Below are 27,552 nucleotides of genomic sequence, written 5' to 3'. Positions count from 1 at the left end.
TAGGTATATAGTGACATGGAATCAGGGGCATTCCCACCACCAATGTTGTCCTCCCTCCACCCCTGTTCCCAGCATACATCCCATATCACTGCCTCTCCTTTGCCTCCCAGGCTGCTAGTATAAGTGGTCCCTTCTGTGTGTAGCTTGTTGTAGATTGGGTATGAATTCTGTTGTAGTTAGCTTTGTATTTGGTGTTTAAGTCTGATCATTTTTATATTTCTACTCAATGTTCATATACCTGTTTGGTCTTGGTGCCCTCCATTATTTCCCCCTCAATTTGTGAAGCAGAACAAGATGGTTCAAGTTATGTGGTTTTGTTTGAAGGTAAGAAAATAAGAAAAAAGAACAAAGGGGGAGGCAAAAATTCTAACAAACAAAAAACTGGAGAAGTCCTTCTAAAGACTATAAAAATCAGTTTAAGGAAAGAAAGGGGAAAAGAAAGGGAAACATAAAAATAATACAAAAAATCAAACCTATAAAAACAAAAACAAAAGCAAACCAACCACAAACAAACCCGAAAAGCATCACAGCAATAAAGACAGCAACCAAACACTAACCATGGTCCCGAAATAGAGACGAATCAAAACACAGGGAAAAAAATAAAAAGCAACAACAATTACAAAAAAAATTTTTTAATTTGTGCTTTTTTGTTTGTTTGTTAGGGTTTTTTTTTGTTTTTTGTTGTTGTTTGTTTGATTTTGCATAGGGACAGTAGAAATTGAAGAGAAAGATCCTTCATATTTTAACTTTTGTTTTGTTTTGTTTTGCTTTTGGGTCATTCCCAGCAATGTTCAGTGGTTACTCCTGGCTTTACTTTCAGAAATCATTCCTGGTGGTGCTCTGGGATACCAGAAATTGAACCCATGTCTTGCAAGGCACTTGCCTTAACTGCTATACTATCACTCCAGCCTCTCCATGTTCTAACTTTTAATAATATCTTGTGTTTAAACAGTACCATGTTATATTACATCCTGTTTTACCCAAGACAAATACTTTCCTCAGCCCCCTCTGTCTTTTTCACCCACCCCTCTTTACATGTAAAAGGACCAACTAGATTGGATTAGTTTGAGATAGCTTTGTCACTCTCTATCCTTCCCCCACCAGGTTGTGGATTGAGCTGGTCAATAGAGGTTATTTTGGTGGGCTTCAGATGATGTTGAAGCCATCCCATCTTTATGCTTTTCTACCATATGAATGTCTCAGTTTATTAATATACATGGCAATCCAGCTCCAGACCCTTTCTCCTGGGGTTAGATTACAGCAGTGCTTCTCAATTATTTTCTGTCATGCCCCCCTAGGAAGAAGAAAACATTTTCGTACCCCCCCGCAGAGACATAAACACGGGGCTTAGCTTGTTATGACAGTGTTTGCTGAGGTCAAACGCGCCCCCCTTAAGGAGCCTCGCAGCCCTCTTGGGGGGCACACCCCACTATTTGAGAAGCACTGGATTACAGGGAGTGAGCCTTTACATTTGGTACCAATGCATTGCCCCAGGGGTTAACCCCCCAGGGTGAAATGTTAATAATCTCTGTAGGGTAATTGTCACCTATGTCTTATCTTTTGGCCAACAGGCTATTCAAGATTTTTTATGAGCCCAACCTTCATCTTGGGTATCAGCAAAATGCTTTATAATTTTCAATATGTCAAAAAGTCCTTTCTATATTCCTGTTTTTACAGTTATCGGTGTCCTTAAAAGTATAATGACAAACAATGGTTCAGCATATATGTCTGAAAAAATTAAAACATTTTTTTCAACAATGGTCTATTAAACACTCTATTGGTATCCTTAAAATAAAAAAGAAAAACGAAAAAAGAAAGAAAAATAAAGGTAAAGAAAGAGCCAAAGTTTCACTTAAGGGGACGGAGCACTTGCATGCGGCTGACCCAGGACAGATGGGCTTGATCCCCGATGTCCCATATGGTCCCCAAGCCAGGAGCAATTTCTGAGTTCATAGCCAGGCGTAAACCCTAAGTGTCACTGGACGTGGCCCAAAACCAAAAAACAAAATGGCTTCACTAAAAGCTTGATTGCAAAAAAAGAAGGGGGTGGAGCTGACAGGAATTTCAAGGCAACAAATATATAAAGCTTTTCTCACTATAATTGGGGGGGGGGGTTGGGCTACACCCGGTGCTCAGGGGTCACTCTTGGCTGCGCTCAGAAATTGCTCCTTGCAGACTCTGGGAACCATATGGGATGCAGGGGATTGAGCCCAGGTCCATTCTGGGTCATCTATGTGTAAGGCAAATGCCTTACTACTGTGCTATCACTCTTGCCCCAGCTCTATTTTGTTGTTGTTGTTATTCTTCTTCTTCAAAACAAGAAAAAAATTCTGCAGAGGAAAACATACTGGCAAGAGGCTAGTAATTAAATTCAGATTAATCAACTTATTTGGTTTAAGGATGAAAAAGGAGAGAGCTGGGGAAAGATTTTGTTTTGGGTAAAACAAAATATAATCTAACAGTACCTGATGAGTATGAAAAACTGCACTTCTTGCTGTTATTAAAGAGAATTTATAAGAGGCCAGATTTTTAAGGCTTTTTTAAAATTTTTATTTAGTTTATTTTCATTCATCCAATATTCCAACATGCATCACTTCACCACTGATCATTTCCTGCCACCAATTTCCCCAGATATCTTCTTGTCATGACGCCCCTCACCCTCAAATTGCCTCTATCAGGTTTATCACTTTACTTCCTTTCAATATGAGGCCAGTTTTAAGGGATTATTGGAATCACCAGAAAGAATGTCAGTGCTTATTCACAATAGCCAGAATCTGGAAACAACCCTAGTGCCCAAGAACAAATAAGTGACTAAAGAAACTGTGGTACAGTTACACATGAAATATTATCCAGCTGATAGGAAATATGAAGCTATGAAATTTGCATATACATAGATGTATATGGAGAGTATTATGCTGAACAAAATGAATCAGAGGAAGGATAGACATCTGAATGATTACACTCATTTCTGGGATATTAAAAACAAGGTAGTCTGGGGGTAGTATTAGGATTGACCTAAATTCGATTCCCAGCATCGGGTCCCCCTACTTACCAAGAGTGATCCCTGAGTGCAGAACAGACAGTTCAATGTTAGAACCTGAGAATACTGCAATGCTGTCAGTTCTGCTGACTATTAGGCCTCCAGAACTACACCTAGCAGTGCTGAAGGGGGCATATGGTGCTGTGGATTGAACCAGGATCAGATGCATTGAATGCATGTACCTTAATTTCTATACTATCTCTCTAGCCCTAGAATCCATTATTTTAATCATGCTTTAGGAAGCCAGAGCAATGAAATGGAATTGGAATCCCAGTGCTTGTACCTAAATAGTGACATTAAGCTAAGATTATTTACCCCCAGTGTTATAAATTTGTAACAAATATAATTACTATAAACTAGATAGTTGTTGTGGCAATCTGAGTTGCTCTTTTTTTTAAAAATAAAAAGCTGCCATTTGTCTAAAGAGTCTGGTTACAAATATGTAACTTCTAATTTTCTTTTCAAATGTTTTATAAAATATGGCATGTTGAGCTAGCATTTCTTTTATTTAATATACTTAATATTACTATCATAATACTTAATATCTATTTTTCTCTTTGAATGGGGCATGCCTATCAGCCTGTTACAGTCCTTATCCATGAATTTTATGAATCAAAATTACTATTTAGTGTTTGTATTTATTGCATTTTGCAATCCCTGAACTAAAGGCTAAAATCAGTCCAGGAAGAGAATTCAAAAGGATGGAGGAGGGGAGAGAAGAGGGAAGGAAAGAAGGAAGGAAGGAAGGAAGGAAGGAAGGAAGGAAGGAAGGAAGGAAGGAAGGAAGGAAGGAAGGAAGGAAGGAAGGAAGGAAAGAAGGAAGGAAAGAAGGAAGGAAAGAAGGAAGGAAGGAAGGAAGGGAAGAAGGAAGAGAAGGAAGGGAAGGGGAGAGGGAGAGAGGAAGGGAAGGAGGGAGGGAGAGAGGGAGGGAGGAGACTGTCTATTGGTTATGGTTATTTTCTGATTTATTTACCATCATTATCATCACTTACCACACTACCAACAGAAATAACTTCAAATTTAAGGAAAAGAAAATTAGTTCTGTCTTGGCCCCAACTTTTACTGTCAGCTCCCAGATGTCAAATGTCTTTAAAGCTTTAGTGACACAAAGAAATTTACTAGTTATTCATTAGTTTGTGCTTCAGTGGCAAATTTTGAGCCCAATACACCAAATTCTTGTTTAAGTTCCTAAGCTCAAAGCTTATTTTGCACAAAGATTAAAAGAAAATGAAGGCTAATAAGTACATGGAGTACTCAACTGCAAAACATCTACCTCCACATATTTTACATTATTATTATTATTGTTGTTGTTGTTGTTATTCCTTCTCCTCCTCCTTTTCCCTCTTTCTCCTCTTCTTCCTCCTCCTCCTCCTTCTTTCCAAATTCACTTTATTTATTTGTTTTAATAGTAAATTTTCTTCTTCTTACTGGGGCTTCAGTATGTGTCCAATATGTTTCACCACTCTACAATACTCAACACTTAATGCCAACATATTACCGTGTTTTTGAATCCACTATCACTATTTGTTTCTCTCTCGTTATTGAATACATTTTTATTTCAAATGTTAAAGAACAAACTATATAATCTTCAGAAGATAATGCACCTTGAAGAGCAAAGACTAGAAAAATATTTTAAAGGATTTTATATTTCCTCAGAGTATAGACTTAATCTAGTTTTTAAATTTCTCACAATCATGAGGAGGTTCTAAATACATAATAGCAAATCACTCTCCACATCCTTACCAAGCTAAGGTCAGAATGAAATAGTAAAAAGTAGTAATTTAGCAAAATTAATTTTCAAAGCTAAGAAATTAAACTTGGAGTTTCCGCAACCCCATGGAAACATTGATTCTAGACAAAACTCTCCCAAAATACACAGATTCTTACCTGAATCGATTACTCCAAAGAAACTTGCATCCCAGGAAAGCAACCAGTTTTGCAAAATGATGTTTCCTTCTGCCTTGAACTTTGTTTGTTTTACTTCTCAGAGTTCTTTGGTATCTGTAGAGGAAAAGTATATCAGAAGTTAATTTTCAGATACCTGTGATAAATGTGGGTGTGAGTGTGGCTTAAGGATTATATAAATGCACTTCTCCTGAAACAGCCTGATCACAGAAGATCTGCTGGTCTAAGTCCAATTTTAAAATGCCCATCCTAGTCAAGAATGCCTGCAAACTAAAACAGAAAATTAAATAGAAGTTATACTTACCACTCACCAATCAACCATTGATGAAGAAGGAATGAAAAATATACTGGACATTTTACATGGACAAGAGTGGTTCCCTATTCTCCATCCACATGACATTCACTCATGCACATCCATTGTTGCCCATGAACAGATGAAGACATAGTTATAAAAGGACTTCCAGATCAGGAAAGAATTGTTAAATTGAGCATAATCCAGAAATAGTCATTCCAGAATGCAAGCTCAGTCTTTGAATTACTATTTTTTTTTGCATTCATCAAACTTACTGTCTAGGTTATTTTGACTCTACCTTGGTGATTTTGTCTCTGGGAATATGCCAGTTCCTAAATTCACTCCTCACTCACAGATGACGAAGCAAAGTCCTCCTGTACTTCCAGGATGATCTCTAAGCAGAATCAGAAATAAGGTCAGAGCACTTTAGAAGTAGAGCACAGAATGGAAGGACATCATGGACCTCCTTGCATCCCAGTAAAGCAACCAGTTTTGGAGCTTTGAACATGTGCTGAAGTTTAGCCTGACATTGCATGTGTAAATATTTTTTTCTTAATCCCAGTTTGATTCCATTTGCCTGGGCTCTCCTTTCCCCCAAGACTCACAAAAAATAAGAATTCATAATTTATTCCAAGTCTTCAGAGTGTTTTTCCCATAAAGTTGCCCCAGACTTTCCTCCAATGTAAAGAACAAAAGATAAAGATTGCAGGGTCTGAAAAGAGCAGAAATTTAGAATCTGAAGATTTGAGTCTTTTTCCTTGGTTATCTTAGTCTTTTGAACTTAGAGGTTGGTAAAAGCCTACCTTGCTTTGAGTCACATAGAAAATATTTTAAAGCTGTTTCTAACATGGTAGTAACAGGCAAATGAATTATGAACTAATTATATTAAATGTGAATGCTCAAGACTGATAGGTTCTGTACTTTTAATTTATTTGTTTATTTGGGTTTGGGGTCACATTCTGCTAAGCTTTGGGGAAAGGGTTTGCTCCTACTGTTGCTCAGAGAAGTATTTGGTGTTGTGAATCTCACACATATAAGCAAAGAAAGTGTTCTACTGCTGAACCACATTCCCAGTTGAAATTCTGTATATTCCACTGCCTCATTCAGATTTCAAGTGCTCAGGTCACATTGTTATCCTGGGTGCTTTTAATTTTGGGGATGGTGGAAAAGGGGGAAATTAGGCCATACCCAGGGTCATTCAAAGGTTACTCCTGGATCTGCATTCAGAAAATACTCCTGGAAATGGAGGAGCGTGAATGACATTTTGTGGTGCCAAGGGATTGAACCCAGCTCACTCATGTGCAAGGCAAGAGCCCATTCCACTGTACTATCTATAACTCCACTCCCACCCCAGTATTTATTACATCACTCAGCCATCCTTCACATTTTTTGTCACTCAGGATCACAAACTCACAAATTGCAGCTTGGCCAACATTGGCTCTGTATGCATAGGGAGGACCATATCAGGATCTGAACTCACTTTCGGTCACTGAGCCATTTTCTGGGCCTCTTCTTTCTGTGCATTTTAAGTCAATCTTGGCATCTTATTGATTAGGAAAAAATATATACACGTGCAATCTCAGGCTAAAGTCCAGCACATGTTCAAAGCTCAAGAACAACAAACCATCCCAAAAAATAGGGAGAGAAGCTGAAGAGATATTTCCCCCAAAGAAGATATAAAAATGATCGAAGGCCATAGGAAAAATTTTCATCATCTCTAATTATCAGATAAATGCAAAGCAAAACAACAATGAGATATCATCTCACACCAGAAAGAATGATTTATATGAAAAAGACTAGAAACAACCAAACTAGAAGGATGTGGTGAAAAGAAATTTTCATTCACTGCTGGTAGGACTTGCTTGGTTCAGCTTCTTTGGAAAAGGATTTAGAGATATTACAAAACATGAAGAGAACTGCCATATGATGCTGAATTTTTACTGCTGGGAATATATTCCCATAATACAAAAAGAATCATCCAAATAGACTTATGTGTATCTAATGTTCTATTTACAATAGCCATGATCTGGAAACAATTTAGGTGTCGACAACAGATTATTGGATTAGGAAGGTGTGGTGTGTGTATGTATACACACACATATATATACCCAGTAGAATCTGAATCAGCTAAGAGAAAAGCTAAAATTTCAGTCCACTGTAACTTGGATGAAGTTAGAGCACACCATGCTAAATGAAGTGAGTCAGAAAGCAAAAGAGAAATACCAGATCATTTTGATCATATGTAGAGAATAAAGAAACAAAGAAAAGAATTAGACACTTCCCAATGCAAACAAGCCATGAGACCTGGTTATTAAAACAGGGACTGTGAAATAAAGGTAGGGATTTGAAACATTGAATGAGGGCTTGGTTTAGTAGCTCTGAAATTTAAAAAAAATGACTTCAATAGTATTATAAATTCAATGGCTCATCGGAATTAATAACAAATTTTAAAATATAATAGTGAATTGTTGTTAACTTGGCCAAAAATATAAAACAAAGTCATGTTTGCTTTTTTTCATTTGTTTTGCAATTTTCAAAATATCAGAAGGTTTAAAATGTAAATAAAAAAATAAAATAAAATGTAAATAAAATAGAAATTACAAAAGATCTTTACATCTATGTTAGGTAAAAACTAAGAGTTAGTGTTTATCGGGTTATATAACTCTTCTGAGTATTTGGAAATTATTCTCTAATGGTTTATCTTTTTCAGAGAGGCAGATGAGAATGTATTGCACTTGACAATGACAAATCCAACCTGTTTTTCATACAAGATTATGATGCCAGATTGGGGGAGAATGGGCTGCTGCTAAATTTATCATCATTTCAGGGACAGGAGGATATTATCTTTTGATTTAACTCTTCAAACTACATAAATCTCAGATGTTTAGCACCTCCCTCCCATACTATGAATCCGAGGTAAAGAATACTGTCCTTTGAAAGGATTTAGTAAAGGACCAACAGAATAAAAAAAAATCAATTTTCTTTTATCAAATTTCTGCCAAATTCTATGTTCTCTCTGTCAACAGGGGCAAAGGTAACCTGGGAAGAACATGGTAAAAAAAAAGAATGTTATCTTTCTATACTGTGCAGACCAAGCATGAAAGGAACCCCACCAGGAAGAATATTTCTTCTCTTCCATGCCCTGAGCAGATTTACTGAAAATCATTCATTAGATCAATCAAAAGGTTAGAAGGGAGGAAATGAGGCCAATACCAGGCAAACAAGCAATTGTACATCATTTCTCTCTCTTCTCTCTCCCTCTCTCTTTCTCTTTCTCCCTCTCCCTTTCTCCTTCTTCTTCTCCCTCTTCCTTTCTCCCTCTCCCTCTCTTTCTTACTCTCTCTCTCTCCCCAAATCCCTCCATGCTTAGGGGACAATATGGGCTGCTGGGGATATAATCTGGGTTGGCTACTTTTAAGTCAAGCACCTATCTATTGTATTATTTCTCGGTTATTGCGACTTGTCTGACTTATTCCCAAGGACCACCCAGTCAAGGGCCCGGGAGAAAAGCAAAACTACCATTTATATCTTCCTTAAGAAAACAGTGTTAACAGGAGTAATTAACATATTGGGTTAGTCATTGATTGGGGTTCAGTAATCTTGAAGGTTATAGTCAGTGGAATGCAAGGGATTATATGTCTGATGATTCCTCATGAGGTGGAAGCCAGGGGTGAGGCTTGGGATAAACTAGAGCTTATTCAGCATTTCAGTTCTGAGAAACAGACACTGGGAAAGGTTTGCCACCTTTGCTACCTAGATTACTCAGGAATCTCAGAGGCCAGTACATGAATCAAATAAAAAAAATCAGACTAGGATGTCAGGAAGAAACTAGCCAAGAGTCTCAAGCAGGCAAGAGCCAAAGAGAATCCAATTATGATATAGTCAAGGCAGGGCCCTGCAGAGAGAGAATCTAAACTAAAGAGGATGACACACAAGTGCAGCGAGGCTTGGTGGTCTTTTTTTTTTATAGACAGTGTTTGTGATTCTATTTAATGAGTCTGTAGATTAGAGAACACATAGGTTAGGTGACTAATGACACCAGGACCCAAGGACAATAACTTGCTGAATTTTGACTATTTATCAAACCAAGCAAAGAAGGATAATCATCTTTTAAAAATAAAATAATATGGGGACCAAATTAAAAGTTATATAGGCCACTTGCAAGTTTGAGGTTTGATTCCTGGTACTACAGGAATCAAATAAAGCCCCTTAGCCATGCCAGGAATAGTCCCTAAGCTCATAGCCAGGAGTATGATGTTAGCAGTGTTGGGTATGGCCCAGAATCAACAATAATAATAATATTAAATAATTCTAGAATATTTAACATGTTCTTAATAATAATATCATGTTCTTAATAATTCTAAGAATATTACAAGAATTGCCTTTGTAATTTAACTCATAAGAATTTAGTACTCAAATTAATCCAAAAAAGCATGATACTTTTTCTATCTCACAGGGGGAAAAAAGTCATAGAGAAATGAAATAAATAACCAAGAGATATATTACTCATAATAATAAAGTTAAATTTAAAACCAAATCATAAGCCTTTAGAGATTCTAGCTTGACCATAAGATACACAGTCCAATATAGTCACCTGCCCTTTCTCAGTATACTCTGATAATGCCTACAAAGGGTTCAAAAAACAAGAAAAGAAGAAGAAATCAGATATTTCGACTCAAGGATAGTGAGTAGAGGCAATGGTGGTAAAGTCATACATAATCTAGTCTAGCTCTCTTGTCTTATGGTAAATTACTTGCCCATGGTCACTGTAGAAGTCTTCAGCAGCCATCTATCTCTGGTCCTCAATTCCCTCATGCATCTTGAAGACTTCTGCTCTTCAGGACCTGGTAGCTAGTATTCAATGGATTGTGAATCATCGATATGTATATTTTGTGGACTGAATAATTTAATGCAAAGGCAGTGGAAGTCTCCATGCTCTCTCTTCCACTGCTCTGGTGACTCTTATAATTACAAGACTCAGGTAATAAGTTACAAAATCCTGTTTCACTATTTGGCAATAACCAATCTCAGAGAGCCATCAGTCAACAGTATACTTTACACAGACAATATACAAGTGCAATCTGTATGGATGTTAAGCAACTCAAATATGAGGGGTTTTATATATATATATATATATATATATATATATATATATATATAATATATATAGCACAGTAAGCTTCTATTCATCCTGATTAACATAAATTCCTAGGAAACCAAGACATAATTGGCAAATCAAGATGACTACTTAGATAAATTACAAATCTAATTTTAATTTTTTGGGGGGGAGGGCGGAGAAATACTACAGAGGGTAGGGAACTTGCTTTGCATGTGATCCATCTAAATTCAATCCCTAACATCCCATAGGTCCCTAAATAGTGCCAGGAATAACTCCTGAGTGAAGAGCTAGGAGTAACCCCTGAACATTGTCAGGTGTGGCCACAAAATTAAAAATATTTTTTCAGGGGGCCAGAGAAATAGTATAGGAGTTATGTTACTTTGCATGAGGTTGACACCCCCACCCAATTCAATCTCCAACACCATTTATGGTCCCCTGAGCAAAGAACTAGGAGTAAGCACTGAGAACAGTGGGTATGGCCTGAACATAGTCCCTTCAATTTTTTTTTCAGTCTACAAAATGCCAAAAATCAAGTGATTGTATTTTAAAAGGTAAGCATGTACAGAAAAATAAAATTGATTCCCTTCTTAGCTCAAACTAAATATTTGTAAACAAAAAACCTAAAAGTGTGATATAAAACTCCTAGAAGAAAATGTGAGGAAAGGGGCCGGCAAGGTGGCACTAGAGGTAAGGTTAGCGCCTTGCAAGCGCTAATGAAGGAAGGACGCGGTTCGATTTCCCGGCATCCCATATGGTTCCCCCAAGCCAGGGGCAATTTCTGAGAGCTTAGCCAGGAGTAAACCCTGAGCATCAAATGGGTGTGGCCCCAAAACCAAAATAAATAAATAAATAAATAAAAAGAAAGAAAGAAAAAAATATGTGAGGAAGATTTCCTGACAATGGTCTTGGCAATAACAGGATATGACACAAAAGACACAAGCAAACAAAAGCAAAAATCAATAAGCCCAACTAGGTTAAACTAAAAAGTTTCTGGATAGCAAAGAAAGCAATAAAAAAAAAATGAGTTCTATGGGACGAGAGAAAATATTTGCAAATCATGGATCAAATAAGGGATTAATACATAAAATATGGAAGCGGATTTGACTCAATAACAACAACAAAATCTAATTTTAAGGTAGTCAGAGGAGATGAATAAAGACACGATTTTCCATAGAAGGTATCCAAATGGTGAACAGGCAGTTGGAAAGACACTTCATACTACATTTCAAAATACACTAAAATTGATTTCAGGAATAATATTTCACACAGTCTCAAGTCTGGAATTTAGAACATAATTTATTTCGGTAAATAAAGATAAAAGTCTCTAGATGACAGTAGTTGATTAAAAAAAAAAAGTTGGATCCTTAACATGCATATTCCCCAGAGCACAACCACGTTAGGTATAACCCCTGAGGGAAAAAATGTTAAACATAGGAAAGAAAAGAGCCTGTTTTCTGCTTACATCTCCACAATCTCAGATGAATCTCTGGTCAAATCACTGGGCCCATTCCAGACCAAAAACAGAACCTCTCCCTACCAGGTATGTCCCAGCAGTCTCCATATCTGACCTGAATCATATTAAGGGCCCTCCTGAAGTGACAAATCTACTCAACAAATTACACATTATTCAGTTCTGTCATTCTATGAGGACTGAAAGAGAGGACAGAAAGCACCCTTCATCTTAATCCTTCAGCATCTTTCTTGCTGGGGGTTCAGGGAAGGTTTTAACTACAAACACTTATTACCAGCACATCAGGAATACTAGAAGACCAATAGGAAAACACATAGAAATCCACCAGGTTCAGTGAGAGAATAAAGTACCACCAAACATAAATAACAACAACAAATCCTCACTGTCTTTAGTGCCACCATGAAGAGGATGTTCAATGAGTTCAAAGCATAGGTAGTCAGCAAAGCACAAGAAAATAAGAGGATCAGAATCAAAGAAATACTACAGTCAGAAATAAAGCACATGGTTGGTGATATGAAATAGTTAACAGAAGCTTTAAACAGCAGAATAACAAGCTGAGCAAAACCATGGAGGAGTGCCAAGAAGAGAAAAGGGAAACTTCTAGGAAAAAGAAGATTGAAAACAGTCTGAAAAGAAATGAACAGTGTACCAAAGTATTATGAGATGAGTTTAAGGATATAAGAAGTTTATAGAGGAATATAAGGAGTTTAAGGATATAAGAATCTAATAAGGATATAAGAATATATTCTTATATTTAAATATATAAAAATCATCCAAGTCTCTGAAGAACATGAAGGAAATGTGATGAAGGAACAATAATTACATAACTAATTGATAAGAATTATCCCAGAGTTGAGGATTACAGGTACCAAGATCCAAGAGGCCTGAAGTGTCCCAGTGAAAATAGAACCAATTAGGAAAATTTCAAGACATATTACATACTAAAATGACCAAATCCAAAGACAGAGACAAAATATTGAAAGTACAAGATCAAAAGAGGCATTTACATACAAAGGAAAACCCATAGTATGCGCAACAGATCTATCTAATGAGACTCTATAAGTCAGAAGAATTTGGAAGAACATAGTGCAAAATCTCGACCAAATGAACACCTCATCAATACTCTGTCTAATTAGATTATGGTTTTGATATGAGGTAACTATACAGGAGCCTTCATGGGCAGACAACAACTTAGGGTATTCATAACCTTAAAACCAGTTTTGCAAGAAGCATTAAAAAGATTCTTTAAAAATCAAAAGAAACTTCCTATTATGTAGCACTGAGGATGGCACTCACTAAAGGTAAGTATGGTTGTCCTCTACTATATTAAGAAAGGTTAAAAACATAGTAATTAATTATCACAAATTGGCTTTTATTCATTTGTTTTCTGATAGTTCCATTTGCCATGTCTTTAAATTTTATTGGCCCAAGTAATATGAAATAAATGTCATGTGCCTTCCAAGAGGGCAGTTTGGATAGTGAGAGGGAATCTGGGTACCTGAAGAGGACAATGGGATTGGTGTTGGAATATTCTACCCCTGAGACAATTCTATTATGAACAACTATAAATAATAAACATTTTATGAAAAAAATAGAATAAAAGCAAGCATACTCTAATTTATTATTCATTTCACTATTGAAAAAACAAGATGAAGGGGCCAGAACAATAGAATAGTGGTAGGACATTTGTCTTGCACACAAACGACTCCTGACAAATCCAGGTTCAATCCCTGACATCCCATATGATCGCCCAAACCTTCTAGGAGTGATTTCTGAGCACAGAGCCAGGAATTCCTGAACGCTGCTGGGTGTGGCCCCCAAACCAAAAAATATAAAATGAAATTTAAAAAAATGATAAAGCAAGTTGATCTGCCTTTTTATACCCAGATGAGATGAACACAAGATGCACCAGAAGAGATAAAGTTTCTTCTGAAATGGATATTTATGTTAGTATTTACATATGAGAATTGCTAAGATCTAGGTGAATAGAGATGTCTTGATAAAGTTGTTAAACCTGCTGCCTTATAAATAAATCTACAGGACAAGACATGGTTGAGATGATCATTTTTACCATTCCAATGTATTCGTGACTGGATTGATGTATTTAAAACATTTAATACTAGTTTGGCCAGATTAATCAGAATACATACCAAGTTAACTATCAGTAAAGCAATACATTCCTGGTAAACATCAATCAGAGTTGGAGAGTTTCTTTTGAGAATCTGAAATCTTGAATTGACTGGACTTTGTTTTTTCAAAGACCTAGTAACTAAGTGGCAAAAAAATAATAGTGGGAAACAAAAAATAAATTAGCGGGCAAAAGGAAGGCTGGAGAGTTCTCCAAGTTCACTCTGCTGAAAAATGACCATAATCATCATGAAAGAGATATGTCACCAGTGGAAATTTTTACTTGTAAGCACCATTAAATGGAAAATCATCAGAAAACTGGCATAGTGTTTCTGACAGGTTTGCCAGCTCTGCTGGATGAGGATATTTTGAGCCAAACCACAATTCCTGCCATAATTAAACATAATTATGATACAATAAAAAACATCTTGCTCTCCTTTAGGCATATTTTAGGTGTAATTATCCTTGAAAATACTTTGGAGAGAAAAATACCCAATTTGTAGAAGAGAAAAATGAGATTAAAATCAATGTTGAAAGGGAAGAGAAAGGTTACTTAACTCACATACATACTGAAAGCAGAAGTAGACCCTTTTACCAGCAACACTCATCAGTTTGATAGTATAATTTGTGATATAATCATATGTATTTGTGAAGAGTATGGCAGTCAAAAAGTATGGCCTCACAGGGCCATTTGTCTTTCTGCCTGAAGGCAGAGCAGCCTGCAATTACACCCCACATCCTCCTCCCAGAAATGCATAGCTTCACATCTAATTTCAAAAGAGAGATGAGAATTTAGTCCTATACTAAATTACTAAATTCCTCCCCACATTGTAAGTCCCTTTTTCTTCTCCTTTACTTTTCAATAAACTTTTCTACATATAAAAATATATTTATTTTATTTTTGTTATTGTTGGGGGTTTTTTTTGTGCTATGTTTTATTTTTATTTCAGAACCATGGTTATTGTGTTTATTGCTGTGGTGCTTTTTGAGTTTTTTTGTTTGATTTTTTTGTATTGTTATGTTTTCTTTCTTTTTCCTTTCTTCTCTTAAATTGATATTTATAGCCTCTAGAAGGACTCCTTCCATTTTTTGCTTGATTTTTGCCCCATTTTATTATATTATTATTTTTTCTTTCCTTCAAACAAAACCACAAAACTTGAATCATCTTGTTCCACCTCACAAATAGAGGGGGAAATAATTGACCAAGACCAAGCAGTCGTATGAACATTCAGTAGAAATAAAAAAATGGTCAGACTTAAACACCAAATCCAAAGCCAAAGACAACAGAATCGATACCCAATCTACAACATGCTAGACACAGAGGGGACCACTTACTCTAGCAGCCCGGAGGGGCATAGAAAGGGGATATGGGATGCATGCTGGGAAAGGGGTGGAGGGAGGACAATACTGATGGTGGGAATGACCCTGATTCAATGTCACTATGTACCTAAAATATTACTGTGAAAGATGTGTAATCCACTTTGGTCAAGATAAAAATTAAAAATTAAAAAATAGAAGAAGAAGAAGAAGAAGAAGAAGAAGAAGAAGAAGAAGAAGAAGAAGAAGAAGAAGAAGAAGAAGAAGAAGAAAAGAGAAGAAGAAAAAAGAAGAAAAGAGAAGAAGAAGAAGAAGAAGAAGAAGAAGAAGAAGAAAAGAGAAGAAGAAAAAAGAAGAAAAGAAGAAGAAGAAGAAGAAAAAAGAAGAAAAAAGAAGAGAAGAAGAAGAAGAAGAAGAAAAGAGAAGAAGAAGAAGAAGAAAAGAGACGAAGAAGAAAGAAGAAGAAGAAGAAGAAGAAGAAGAAGAAGAAGAAGAAGAAGAAGAAGAAGAAGAAGGAGGAGGAGGAGGAGGAGGAGGAGGAGGAGGAGGAGAAGAAGAAGAAGAAGAAGAAGAAGAAGAAGAAGAAGAAGAAGAAGAAGAAGAAGAAGAAGAAGAAGAAGAAGAAGGAGAAGGAGAAGGAGAAGGAGAAGGAGAAGGAGAAGGAGAAGGAGAAGGAGAAGGAGAAGGAGAAGGAGAAGAAGGAGAAGGAGAAGGAGAAGGAGAAGGAGAAAAGAAGAGCCAGCTGAATCTTCCCAGGTGGAATCAGTCTACCAGCTGAAAGCTTTGGGATTCTCTCAGAATGGGGGTGCACAGAGTTCCCACCCACCCCTCAACACCGGAAAACTCAGCAGCCTAGACCCACACCCATCATCTTGCAACAGAGAAATGGTCCAGATCCACACCTAATCTCCAAAATAATGAGATGAAATATAACCTTCTCAGGTAGGTAGACTGGTTCATGCTGACAATTCTGGGCCTTCTTGGAATGAAGGCGAGCAGATTTCCCTTTCTGCCAATATGCACAGCAGCTATACCCAACACCCTTTAACTTAGAACTGACCAGGCTCTACAACTGAAACTATTTGAGTTGCCAAACCACTAGTTGTTCCTGATCTATAGCTTCTGTATGGAGACACCTCCAGATTTCACAGAACTGTCAGCACAGTAGGATCACAGCAAATTTGATAAGTAAATTGCATAGAAGACCACAAAGTATAATGGCTCTAAACAGTAGCAAGAAGGCTCAGCTAGCACCAACCAGCACATAAGATCTTGGCCAGTGACCTTAATAACACCATTGTGAAATATAACAATTATCACAAATTGATTCCTATTGATCTATGTTTTGATTATTTCATTTGCCTTTGTGAAGTAAATTTGTTTACATTCTGAAGTCAATTTGTTCCTGCCAGGTGGCAGATTTGGGTGGTGAGTGGAAAATTCAGGACATTGGTGGCAGCAATGTTGCACTGTGGGTGAGATTAGCACTGAGACATTTTAAGCCTAAAACAATTGCATTGTGAAAAACTTGATAAATAATAGTGTTACAATTTAAAAGATTTATTTTAATGTGACCACGGTCATAGTACATGAGGTATGCATTTGCCTTGCACACAAGGTACCAAGAGGACAAGATGTTCAATGCTGTCTCTTGCTCTCCCAACCCCTTCCTTCCCCTCCTCTCCCCTCCCCTCCCCTCCCCTTTCTTCCCCCTCCCTTCCCCTCTCCTGCTTTTCTTTCTTCCCCTCCCCTCCCCATCTCTCTTCTCCCCATCCCATCCCCTGACCTCTTTCTCTCCTTCTACTTCTCATTTCCCTCCCTCCTCTCCCCTATCCTCCAAAAAAAGAAAAAAGAAGTTCAGTGTTGATGGATTTTTTGATTTATTAATAACATTATATTTATCTTTTTAATGTATTTAACAAGATTTGTCTGAAACTTTTTGATCTATTTATTTATTTATTTATTTATTTAGGTTTTTGAGCCATGCCTAGAGGTGCTCAGGGGTTACTTTTGACTTTGCACTCAGAAATCACTCCTGGCAGGCTAGGAGGACCATATGGGATGTCAGGGCTAGAACCCAGGTCAGCCGCAAGCAGGCAAACACCTTCCCCACTATGCTATTGCTTTGACCCCTTGATTTTTCTTATGTAGACAATTTTACATGGATGTTATATGACACAGGGGCATGAGGAATGGATCTACAGTAGTGAGGTGAGATGATCATACATCAAGACTATAAGTGGCAAAAATCATTGTAAACATATTACCTTAATTGCAATACATTTAAAAAATGTTGGTGTCTGGAGAGTCACACCAAACAATGCTCAGGACTTCTCCTGACTATTCTTACTATTCCTAGTGGTGGTTATGGGACTATCTGGGATGTCAGGTTTATAACCCAGGTCAGACCTACTGTACTATTACTCTGGTCTCAATGTTTTTAATTAAAAGTAGAAAATTAGAATAAGGTAAGTCTTTATTTTCTAAGCCAATTGTGTGCAACAAACTGAACACATGTAGACAAAAAGTTATAATCTGATTTCATCCATTTCTCTCCTTATAAAAAAAACATTTTTTTTTACCAAAAACATTCTTTAAGAAAATAGAACTAGAACATTATTGAATTTTGTACAGAACCATTAAAGATCACCAATAGCCAAAGCAATCCAAAGAAAAGAATTAAAGCATCAGAGCTGGAGTAATAAGCCAACAAGGGTGTTGGCCTTGCATGCATTCAACCCAAATTCTATCCCCAGCATCTCAAATGTTCCCCCTAGAACAGTCAGGAGTAATTCCTAAGTCAGAGTCAGGAATGGGTTCTGAGCCTAACTAGGTGTAGCAGCCCCAAAACAAACTTCAATATATAAAAAATTTAATAAAAGAAACATACATCATTATTTCAAACTACATTATAAAGATATAAAAAGATATGATAAAAATATAATAAAAATGAAAAGTGTAGCACTGAAATAAAAGTAGATTCATAGTCCATTGGAATAGAACTGAGAGCTTAGAAATAAATCATAAATATGGGCAGTTTAATTGAATCCACTAAGTCAGAAGCATAAAATGGAAAAGGGAAAGATGGGGATATACTTCAAATGGTAGAGCATTTGCATGGTATGCACCAGAGCACACCAAGATTGAGTCTGGTAATCCCTAAATATAATAGCCAAATCCAAGTATCAGACCCAATATAAATTGTAAGGTATCTATGTTTTTAAATATGAAATAAATGTCTTTAATAAATGGCATTGATAACCACATGCAAATGAATAAAACTCAAGACTTGTCTCCAGTACAAAATACAATGTACAAAAATTAATTCAATATGAATTAAAATTAATTACTATGGGACTGAAGCAATAGCATAGCAAGTAGGGTGTTTGCCTTGCATGTGGCCTATCTGGGTTCAATTATGAGCATACCATATGGTCCCCCAACCCTGCCAGGAGTAATTTCTGAGTACAGATCCAGGAGTTCTTCCAGTGCTTCCAGGTGTGCCTCTCCAAAATATTTATTATATAATTTGTTGTAATTAAAACCATAAAGTACATTGAAGGAAGTAAAGGCCAAGTGCTCCATTTACTGGCTTCAGTGATGATTTGATTCCAACAGCAAGGAAAATAAAGCAAAAATAAACAAATGGCATTGTATCATAGTTTTTATAGTAAAAGAAACTATAATTGATGCCAGAGATAGAATCCTGGTCAACTGTGTGCAAGGCCAGTGCCCTAGTCACTGTATTATCTATCCAGTCCTAAGATTTTTTTTTTAAAAAAACCCTTTATTTTTTTTTTTTTTTTTTTTTTTTTGGTTTTTGGGCCACACCCTGTGACGCTCAGGGGTTACTCCTGGCTATGTGCTCAGAAGTTGCTCCTGGCTTCTTGGGGGACCATATGGGACGCCGGGGGATCGAACCGCGGTCCGTCCTAGGCTAGCGCAGGCAAGGCAGGCACCTTACCTCCAGCGCCACCGCCCGGCCCCTAAAAAACCCTTTAAACAGAAAAAGAATGTGGCAACTCTGAGTCCCTGTCCAACAGGGTTGTGTAGAATATTTACCAGAAAAATCACACTCTCCAGTGTATAGTCTTTCTACTTTAGTCTGTACAGCCCAAAGCACTGTTCACTTTTACATGTTACTTTCCTGGCCTTGGAAGAAAAATGATTCTGCAACTCTGTAGTTTTAAGGTTTTACCACTATGACCTATAGGCCAAATCTAACTCACTATCTGCTATTGTAATTAAAGTTTTATTGGAACACAGTAAAAAAAAAAAAGAAACTATAATTATAAAAAAGACATTCTACTGCATTCTACTGCATGGAAGTATTTACACACTATACCATACCTCTAATTAAGTAATAGTAATCTAAATGTGTAGGAATACCTAATAGTCAAGTAAATAGACAATTCACAAAAAATATGGGAGAAAAGCTAAACAAACACACCATGAAAGAAGATACACAAAATACATATGCAGTGTTTAAATATGATCTCTTTAAGGGCCAGACAATACAGCAGTTGTTAGAGTGCATGCCAAGCATACATCCCACTGGGATTGATTTCAAACATCTAATGGTTGTTAGATTACACCTAATATTACCCAAAACAAAGATCATCCCTGGTTGCTTTGTGTCTGTTCGTTTCCAATTTGGTTTCACCTAAAACAAAGATTGTCTCATATATAAACCTGGACTGGACAGGCTCATGTTAGCCTGAGCTATCTGCCCTTACTATGTCCCTACTGCCCCACCAGGTGGTGGTCTCTGTACTCAATAAAAACAGTTCTGGCAGACAGCTTGCTTGGGATACAAGATAGACGATGGCCAGACTATATGTGTTTCACCCTCAGCCTGGTTTGGGTATTTTATGCACAACCCTAACTCAGATTCATTCTTCTGGGTGTGGAGATATGGCTCAAGGGTTGATTTTACAAATGGTTACTTGAGTGTCATTTCACTCATATCTGAAAGTCCCGAAGCAATGCTGGGGTAACCCAAGTATCCCAAACAAAACAAACACAAGTAGCACTGAAAATGAATAATAAAAAAAAAAAACCTCATGCCAGGTTTCACTCAGGTTCTAACTAGGAAAAGGAGACCATTTTGTAAGGACCACATGTTCACGAGCTTGCTAGCAAAAAGGAAGTCCCGCCTTTACCCCTACCTCACCAATGATTCGTGTTACCATAGCGGAAGTTTAGCCCTCAAGGAAGTGGCGTAACTTCTTCCTTCCCCTCCCACTTCCCATCTTATATAAGGAGGGACCAATGGGACACGAGGTCTTTTTGCCTCTGCTCCGTTGGGAGTAAGCTTGAGACCCTGGTATACCAGAATAAAAGAATTCACCGGAGCATTTGCTGGGGCCTCAGCCTCTTCATTTCTCTGCATTGGGCAGCTAGATTAGGACGCCCGGACCTTTCAGCATCACATTCTCAGGCCCTTGGTTTAAATCACTTTTGGGTTGGCCAATGGTGCCCTTGGGTTTACTGAGCACTGCTTCAGTAGTGCTCAGGTATAAATAAATAAATGTTTAAAATAATATGATCATTTCAGTAAAAATATGATTACAATTGAATCACTATTAGGCTGGAGGGATAGTACAGAGGTTAGAGTTTTCACCTTCCACATAGCTGACCCAAGTTTGATCCCAGAAATCCCATATGGTCCTCCTAACCCTCCAGGATCACTGAGCACAGGAGTAAGCCCTGAGTGCTGCCAGGTGCGGCCTCAGAAATGTTTTAGTAAAATAAATTTAATCACTACAGTAAAAAAAAAAAAAACCAAGACCAGTTATTTGTTCTTATAGGTACTTATAATCTGTGGTGAGATAGTGAATGAGGAACTTTAAGCCTCTACCAACAATGAATACCCTTAAAAAGTAATTTTTAAGTGATGAGACATTTTTCTCATTAATACATTTTGTGACTTTTTTTTGCCACACCCAGAGGTGGGTGTTCCTGGGTGTGGTAGGATTTTCTCCTGGCTCATTGCTCGGGAACCACTTCTGGCAGAATTCAAAGGACTATATGGGGGGTGTGTGGTCAAACCCAGGTCAGCCACATCTAAGGCAAGTGCCCTACCTGCTGAACTATTGCTCTGGACCCTTAGAGGCTTGTCTTAAGGTCAGAAACTTTTTAGAGATTCTTATAAGGGGGCCTTATACAGCCATCTTGGGCTTCTGCAATAGGCACCAGCTGTTGATGACTAGTTTCCTATCCTTTCTCCTCTTCTTCCCTTCAAGCACCTTGTCACCTAAGGTGTTCTCATGAGTCACCCAGCCCACCTTTCTGGAGACACCTGAGACAAGTTTCCTCCTGATGAAAGAGAAGAGAGATAACTGGTACAACTTCAAGTCAAGAGTTGCTGCAATCTTTTGTTTGTTAGCTTGGTTTTCTGTTTGAGGGCTTTCCCAACAATACCCCAGGCCACCAAAGCTTCACCTGGTGGTAGCATACAATACTGGGTACCAAACCAGGGCTCTGAGCCTGCCTGGCATGCATCCCAAGCCTTTGAACTATTTCCCCAGTCCCATGACAAAGAGTCTTAATATCAGCCTTGTTTTGTCCTTAAAGCAATCCCCAACATTCAAATCCAGTGATGTGGAGTGGGTTCTTATCCTTTTATTTCTAAGGACAAATCACTGCTTGTTGCAAAGTTTCTACTATCAGTTCTTAAAGGATCCTCTTCCCAGTCTGATGCTAGTATAATTTCAGGTGCCTTCCTGAGAACTGGTCCAAATGTATTTTGGTTCTTTCCTCTCCCCTCCTCAGCAGTCTATTTACTCTAGAGATTGAAAATATTCCTCACTCTTCTCAGCTACACTTGACTTGACCTTGTCTCTTGCAGAGAAGTAGATGCTTCCTTCTCTGAAAGGAAAACGGGCAAAGATTGCATTGCAGAAAGGCTTTGGAAAGGAGCCCACTTGGAAGAACATTCAGGTTCTCTGCCCTCCCAGGAAGGCTGTGTTTCTAGCATCCCATGGCAAAGGTGATGAGGTAGAAACACTCCTCTCTCATCCCCTTAGCTGTTTCACAGGAATGTGAAGACCAGAGGGAAAGAGGGTGTGTTTCCACTAAAAGAGCAATGGAAAATATAAATGAACAGAACAGTAATTCCCCAGAGTTTATGGTTTGATCCATTTCTTTTTCTTAATTTTATTTTCTTCTCTAGGCACCCTCTTAAAATATGTCTTTAAAATACATATAATATATAGTTTTACAAACAATTATTTTCCAGTTTAGTTGGAAAGAAGTTCAAGTACAAGTTCAGGGCAACAAAAGAGGAACAAAGCAGATTCTTACTGCTTACAGTCTCCAAGTTGCACACTGACCTTAATTTTCTATCTTCCTCTGATCAGTCTAAGCTGCTTTGGCCACATGGTCAGACAGACACCAGGATAGTTTTCCTCATATCTGCAGAGTAAATCTAAGCAGCATATAAACAGCTACTGTAGGTTTATCAGGTAGATGCATTGATATTGTTAATGATAGAGTTTGAGATAAACAATTTTATAACTTCACTAATGTCAGAGTCCCTCTCCCTTATACCTTCTTTTGTTTTTTTTGTTTTTTTGTTTTTTGTTTGTTTTGTATCACACTCGGTGGCGCTCAGGGGTTACTCCTGGCTCTGTGCTCAGAAATCGCCCCTAGCTGGCTCTGGGGACCATATGGGATGCAGGGATTTGAAACACCGTCTGTCCTTGGTTGTCTGTGTGCAAGGCAAATACCCTACCGCTGTACTATCTCTCTGGCCTCCTACCTTCTTTTGTTTTATGCCTGTTTCTGTTCTAATCCTTAACTATAAAAGAAGTTTGTTTCCCACTACAGGAGAATCCTAGTTCAGTCCTCTCTCTAGCATTGGCCTACTCCATATAAGATCCTTCTATAAGTGGTATTCCGGAAACTCAATGAACTTTTTTTGTTTTGTTTTGTTTTGTTTTGGGGTCACACCCAGCAGTGCTCAGGGGTTCCTCCTGGTTCTATGCTCAGAAATAGCTCCTGGCAAGCTTGGGGGACCAAATGGGATGCCGGGATTCAAACCACTGTCCTTCTGCATGCAAGACAAACACTTACCTCCATGCTATCTCTCCACCCCATACTCAAGGAATTTTTTTTTTTGGTTTTTGGGGCACACCCGGCAGTGCTCAGGGGTTACTCCTGGCTGTCTGCTCAGAAATAGCTCCTGGCAGGCACGGGGGACCATATGGGACACCGGGATTTGAACCAACCACCTTTGGTCCTGGATCAGCTGCTTGCAAGGCAAACGCCGCTGTGCTATCTCTCCGGGCCCACTCAAGGAAGTTTTAAGAGTAACATTAAGTCATAGATGAGTATCCTGAATTCACATCTCTTGGTTCCAGCTGCATTTCCCTGAAACATGACGGGTGATTCAAAAATCCCTGATGAATGTGTCAGTGCATAAATTCTCCTCTTCTTTAACCTTGGCTTTAGGAAACTTTTTCTCTGTCCTTGCACATTCTACCTTCAGATCATTCATATACATCAATGTATAGAATTATATACATTTTCATGTAACAAAGTATATGTATATAAACATATATATTTGGTTTTGGGGTCACACCCGACAGCACTCAGGGGTTACTCCTGGCTCTATGCTCAGAAATCACTCCTGGCAGGCTCAGGGGACCACATGGGATGCCAGGATTCAAACCACTGTCCTTCTGCATGCAAGGCAAACAAACGCCTTACCTCCATGCTATCTGTCTCTCTGCCCCCCAAAGTATATATTTTATATAAAACAAATAAATATAATGCATGATATATAACAAATTCATATGCAGTCAATCCATCAATAAATAAACCTGATGGTTCACATAGAAAATGGTGTGGAGGCTGAACAAAGGAAACTGCAGGACCCTAAATGCCTGGGCTGACAAGGAATGACTCTAAGGAGTGAGTCCAGGAGAGAGACACCAGCTCTCAGTAGGCTTTTGCTACCTCAAGAATAATAGATATTTGGGGGCTGGAAAGAAGTACAGGCTTTGACATAGCTGCCTGGATTGTGGTCAATCAGTCGACCTTCAGCTCTGCAGATGATCCCCCATAACACTGCCAAAAATAAATCTTGAGAACAGAGTCAAGGATATCACAGCATATAGCCCAACCTCTCCTCCCTCCTCTGGCCTTAGGATAGTAGAACCTAGTGTTTTTAGAAATCTTTGCTCAAAAAAAATCCAAAAAGAATGTTTAAAAATCTACTCATTTGCACATTTTAAAAGGAGGACAAAACCTTGAAATGAAATTTTATTAAAAATAAAATTGGGGCCGGCGAGGTGGCGCTAGAGGTAAGGTGTATGCCTTACAAGCGCTAGCCAAGGAAAGGACCACGGTTCGATCCCCCGGAGTCCCATATGGTCCCCCCAAGCCAGGGGCAATTTCTGAGCGCTTAGCCAGGAGTAACCCCTGAGCATCAAACGATGTGGCCCAAAAAAACAAAAATAAATAAATAAATAAATAAAATAAAATAAGTTTATTTCATAAACTAAAGTTTACAGAAGGGGCTGGAGAGATAGCATGCAGCTCATCAAGGATCCTGGCATCCTATATTGTCCTCTGAGCCAGGAATAATTTCTGAGCACAAGCTAGGAATAACATTTAAGTGCTGCAGGTTGTGACCTTTCCAAATATTAATAAATAAATAAGATAAAGTTTACAGAAGATATTCATCTGGGCCTAACTAATCAAATAAGCATTATCATCAAATCAGGCAGCCAAATTAAAATGACTATTAGAAAATATCTGAATTCAGTTTTCACAATAGAGCTGTCACTTCTCATAGACAGCCTGTGCTCATGAGGACCTCACTCCTTGATTATAATTCTCAGAATGAGAGACAGCAGAGGCTCGGAATGAAGTAGCTATCCTCAAGAAAATTTGACTTGGTTTATTTCCTTCTGTAACTGTCTTAGCTGCCTCTTTATGTGTGACTCTGCGTAGTGAAATAATCCCTTTATCTCATACTCAGTGAATTCCCACAGTAAGGCTCTATGCCCAGAGTTAGAATCTAGAATAACACGTTTGCCTTTCTTTTATGAAGCACATGACTTCTAAGACTAAAATTTTGTTGGAAAGAAGTTCAAGTGGAAGTGGAGAGCAGGCAATGACTTCTTGGAAACTTGCTTTCATACTAATTGTGTACATAGTTATGTAGAGTAACCCCCGCTATTCCACTGTACAATACACATCATCCTACATCCTTTTCTCACCACCCAACTGCCTTATTTTCAGGTTCACGGTCTTGATCACTTCCTGGGTCATATTCCAGCTCAATGCTAATATCTTTGTTTAGTTTGTCAATCCTTTACATTCAGAGTCCAGTTCTAAATCTCTATTTAGAATCTCATCACTTTCTCTTCATTTGAGGAGAAACTCCATACTTTGGGGGAAATTTCTAGAGTGATATTATACGGATGAATGGGGAAGTTTTGTTCCAGTTTGGAAGCAGTATTTGCATGTTTATTTTTTTTCCTTTCCCCCAACTCAGGAGTTACTCCTATATCTATGCTCAGAAATTACTCCTGGCAGGCTTGGGGGACTACATGAGATGTTGGGGATCAAATGTGGGCCAACCACATGTAAGGTAAATAAATGTCCTATCCACTGTGCTATTGCTCTGGCCCCAATATATGCTATTTTTTAAAAATAAATTTTGTTTACTTCAGCTCAGGGGCTGAAGTGATTCTGTAGCCTGTAGGGAGCTTGCCTTGCATATGGCCGAACTGGATTTGACCCCAGCCACCTCATATGGTTCCCCAAGACCTACCAGAGTGGTCCCTGAGCACAGAGCTAGGAGTATGCTCTGAACACAGCCATGTGTGGTCCCCCAAAATACAATAAATGAGTCACTCAATAGACAAGGCAAAGAAACTATGAACCCTGAGATGGCCGTTTAAGTTCAGTTTTGATTACTGAGCTGGAACTGGCTAAATAATGTCTAAGTTTATCTAGCAGCACTGCTTGCTCTACATTTGTAGGAGACACAGTCTGGGAAGTCACCTGGTTGACTTAGTGGATGGATGATGAACCAGGATGGAGGTGGGATAAAAGTGAGACAAACTTTATTTAAAGTCTTTAAATTCTTGAAACTCCATCAAATCCAAATCTCTAGGGATAGGGTTAATCCACTGTGAATTTCTGATTTTTTTTTATTGCATAGACTAGAGAAAATCATCCCCCCAAGTAATGGGAAGGCCAGGATGACCCAGATGAGTACTTAAAAGAAAGAATTATGATGCTAAATGTTATTTCAGGTCATCCTGCGCACATCTATCAGAGACTAAACTCATTGTTTTGTAAGAAAGAAAAAGACCATCTCCAGACATTGATGCTCTCAACTCAAACATATGGTATGATAGAATAAATGTATTCTCTGAGCCTCCGGATATGAACTTTGCTTTCCAAAATTGAAACTGGAAAAACAGATTTCAGCCACCTGGCTTCCTAAATCCAGCAAATAACTCTTCAAACCAGTTCCATCCCTCTAAATGTAGGTATGAAGATTGCCAGAAAGAACAGCTCAAAGGTACCTCTTAATAGACACTGGAATCATGACATTCAAATGACCGGAGCATACAGCACTGGAAATCAGACAGAAAGTCTAAAAAAAATATCAAGAATATCTGCCATTGCAAGGGAAATCTAAAGGAACCTAAAAGACTCTGTTCCCCTCTGCCCGTTGGGTCCCCAATATTTATTTCCAGATGAAACAGCAGGCTAATAAACATCTGTTCCTTTTCACTGTCCGAAAGCTCTTGTTTGCAAACATGAACAACCAGTGCTTTATTCTCTCCGTGAAAACAAAAGACTCTCAATCAAAGCAAAGCTACCTACCTAGAACCTGCTGCTGCAGCTGCTGCTTTTTCAAAACGGCTTGTCATTCCTCCTGGGGAGCCAGCGTGCAGGGTGCTTTTATATCCTTCACCCCTGCTATGCAGAGCAGTACTGCAGGTTAACTCTTGGCAGTTGGATGATGCTCTCGCCAGGAAAAGCCAAGGCATGTCAACTTAACTACTTGTATGCCAAGCCGAGCCTACCAATGGACAGGACAGCCTGACACCATCCTTGGAAGATCAGACCTAGAACTCACCAGTTTGTCCCCTGCATGTTTAACCCTCCAGGAAGGAATTGATCCTTTCCAGACAGATCTGCTCGTCCTGCTTCATTTAGAAAACACCATCAGCTGCTACAAAGGGGAGAGGAGTACTTGCAAGACATGTCAGCACAGAGAAGTTGGTGAAAGAGAGCCCTTTGGTGAGCAC

The 27,552-nt window shown here is 38.3% G+C and overlaps 1 protein-coding gene across 1 annotated transcript in view; it reads right to left on the bottom strand.

Annotated features, from left to right (window-relative positions):
• LOC125995115 (neutral ceramidase-like) overlaps positions 1-27,312 on the bottom strand; it is a 96,911-nt gene extending 69,599 nt beyond the window's left edge. Inside the window, exon 1 of the mRNA XM_049764669.1 lies at positions 27,125-27,312. The gene's annotated coding sequence lies outside the window, so the exon portion shown is untranslated. The remainder of the gene's footprint in view (positions 1-27,124) is intronic.
• Between the last annotated feature and the right edge of the window lie 240 nt (positions 27,313-27,552).

This window comes from Suncus etruscus, chromosome 17 (genome assembly GCF_024139225.1).
Source record: "Suncus etruscus isolate mSunEtr1 chromosome 17, mSunEtr1.pri.cur, whole genome shotgun sequence".
NCBI lineage: Eukaryota > Metazoa > Chordata > Mammalia > Eulipotyphla > Soricidae > Suncus > Suncus etruscus.
Note: the sequence above shows the minus strand (reverse complement) of the source record. Positions and strands in the feature narration are given on the sequence as shown.